The 3,100-nt window shown below is 44.4% G+C and overlaps 1 long non-coding RNA gene across 1 annotated transcript; it reads left to right on the forward strand.

The window, feature by feature from the left end:
* The first annotated feature begins 506 nt into the window (after window positions 1–506).
* Window positions 507–2,712, forward strand: LOC144329550 (uncharacterized). The gene is made up of 2 exons (XR_013394908.1): window positions 507–1,658; window positions 2,493–2,712. It is a non-coding gene; the product is annotated as an uncharacterized LOC144329550 (long non-coding RNA).
* The last annotated feature ends 388 nt before the right edge of the window (window positions 2,713–3,100 follow it).

A 3,100-nucleotide genomic window follows, 5' to 3' on the forward strand; every position in this document is an offset into this window, starting at 1 on the left:
TTGCCTCTCTATCCCCTCTATTTAAGCTCTTGAAATACAAGTCTATTTCTTTGCCTGCCTACTTATCTGCTCTGTCCCTGCCTCTCTCTCTTTGGAATTTGTTGTTTTAAACAGCTTTATTGAGATATAACTGATATACAAAGAACTACATGTATTTAATATGTATGATTTGATGAATTTGGATGTCTTTGTTATATTCTGAATGGGAATGCTTACTGGTTGTTAGTATGAGAAGCTGATTTATGATAATGTATTTTTGTGTTTGCTTAACTGGCCTCCTACCTATCACCATACTGGTAATGGGTTCAGGATATACTACACCAAAATGTGGCAACTTGACATTTGAGAAAACAGCAGAAGCAGGAAGGTCATTCTCACCTGTCCCTCTCCCTTCTTACGGGAAGTGGGCCATAAAACCTCTGACCGTCTTCCTCCTTTTCTCCTGAGGTACACCATAAAACCCTAATTCCAGGGTTTCCTAAATCCAAAAAAAAAAAAAAACCTAATTTTTTTTTTTTTTTTTTTTTTGAGATGGAGTCTTGCTCTGTCACCCAGGCTGGAGTACAGTGGCACGATCTTGGCTCACTGCAACCTCCACCTCCTGGATTCAAGTCATTCTCCTGCCTCAACATCCCAAGTAGCTGGGATTACAGGCACGCATCACCACACTTGGCTAATTTTTTGTATTGTTTTGGTAGAGGCAGGGTTTCACCATGTTGGCCAGGCTGGTTTTGAACTCTTGACCTCAGGTGATCCACCTGCCTCAGCCTCCCAAAGTGCTGGGATTATAGATATGTGAGCCACTGCACCTGGCCCAGCTTTCCTCATTTTAATCTTCATTGTTTGGTTACTGCTGGGAGAGTTCCATCACAGCAGCACCATTTTGGTGTCACAGATTAGTGGGTATGTGACTAGAAGTGTCCTACATTTCTACATTTCATGGGAAATTGGAGAAACCATTTTCATAAACACCATCCTTTACCACCTGTGGCACTGAAGGCCTTTGTTTTCTTTAGGCTATCTTTGGGAGTGATTCTGGATCTTGTGAGGACTGAATCTTTTTGTATCCTCTTTTGAGGACATCTCTTTCATCCATGGTTAAGTCATAAAATACTTACTGGTTTTGGGCCAGGCACGGTGGCTCACACCTGTAATCTCAGCACTTTGGGGGGCCAAGACAGGTGGATCGCTTGCGGTCAGGAGATCGAGACCACCCTGGCCAACATGGTGAAAGCTCACGTCTACTAAAAATACAAAAATTAGCCAGGCATGGAGGCGCATGTCTGTCGTACCAGCTACTTCGGAGGCAGCAGCACGAGAATTGCTTGAACCCAGGAGGCAGAGTTTGCAGTGAGCCAAGATGGTGCCACTGCACTCCAGCCTGGGCAACACAGCAAGACTCTCTCAGAAAAAAAAAAAAAGAAAGAAAGAAAGAAAGAAAGAAAGAAAGAAAGAAAGAAAGAAAGAAAAAAGAAAGACTTATTGGTTTTGGTTCTGAGTCGCTTGATTGCTATCTTTGATTGAAATAAGAAAAAGGATATTCGAAAGCTTTTAATTTGTTTTTTAAAGAGCTCTATGGTAGGAAATTGGTTTCATTGAAAGTTGATAGGCTGGCGTGGTGGCTCAGGCCTATAATCCCAGTACTTTGGGAGGCTGATGCGGGCAGATAACGAGGTCAGGAGATCGAGACCATCCTGGCTAACACGGTGAAACCCCGTGTCTACGAAAAATACAAAAAAAAAAAAAAAAAAATTAGCCAAGCGTGGTGGTGGCGGGCCCCTGTAATCCCAGCTACTCTGGAGGCTGAGGCAGGAGAATGACGTGAACCTGGGAGGCGGAGCTTGCAGTGAGCTGAGATTGCGCCACCGCACTCCAGCCTGGGCAACAGAGTGAGACTGTCTCACAAAAAAAAAAAAAAAGAAAGTTGATATTTGATATTCAGAATATATATTATATTCTTTTTTTTGAGAAAAGTTCTGCTCTGCCGCCCAGGTTGCAGTGCAGTGGCGTGATCTTGGCTCACTGCAACCTCCACTTCCCGGGTTCAAGTGATTCTCATACCTCAGCCTCCTGAGTAGCTAGGACTACAGGTGTGCACCACCACACCTGGCTAATTTTTGTATTTTTAGTAGAGACGGGGTTTCACCATGTTGGCCAGGCTGGTCTTGAACTCCTAAACTCAAGTGATTCACCCGCTTTGGTCTCCCAAAATGCTGGGATTACAGGTGTGAGCCACCATGCCCGACCCAGAATATATATATATATGTTTTGTTGTTGTTGTTGTTGTTGTTTGTGATGGAGTCTCACTCTGTCGCCCAGGCTGAAGTGCAGTGGGGCAATCTCGGCTCACTACAAGCTCCACCTTCCGGGTTCATGCCATTCTCCTGCCTCGGCCTCCCAAGTAGCTGGGACTACAAGTGCCCACCAGCACGCCCGGCTAATTTTTTTTTTTGTATTTTTAGAAGATATGGGGTTTGTGTTAGCCAGGATAGTCTCTATCTCCTGACCTCGTGATCCGCCCGCCTCAGCCTCCCAAAGTGTTGGAATTACAGGCATGAGCCACTGTGCCTGGCTCAGAATATATATATTCTGAACAGGCATTTCTGTTCTATTGAACCCTGCTTTTCTCATGGGAACGTCTCAGTTGACTGACCCTTCACCCTCTTCCCAAACTCCTTCTGACTATATTTTCTGCCAACTCTCTCTGTCTCCCACTTTCTTGAGCTTCATTGCCTCTTTGGGAAGTTGAAGATCCCCTCAGACGAGCTCCTCTAAGACCTCTTCTTTCCATTTACTTCTGCTTTTCCTTCCTCCTTTTACTTTGGTCTTCCTTTCAGTTCCCTTGAATTCTTGATATGACACCTTTCTCCCTTCTCTCTCCAGAACCTCGATTACTTGAACTTTAGGTCTTTGGCTCTCAAGGGACTCAGAGACTCCTGAAAGTAATCACTTGAGGCTAAAAGAGAGAAAGAAAAATACTATTTGGAAACAAAAATGGATGTTTGTCTATTTAGATGGGCTTGGGAGGCCGATAGCCACTAGATGTCTCCTCAGTCACTCACCTAAAATTAGTCCACAGCCTCCATAAGATTGACCTCTG

This window comes from Macaca mulatta, chromosome 6 (assembly GCF_049350105.2).
Source record: "Macaca mulatta isolate MMU2019108-1 chromosome 6, T2T-MMU8v2.0, whole genome shotgun sequence".
NCBI classification, from domain to species: domain Eukaryota; kingdom Metazoa; phylum Chordata; class Mammalia; order Primates; family Cercopithecidae; genus Macaca; species Macaca mulatta.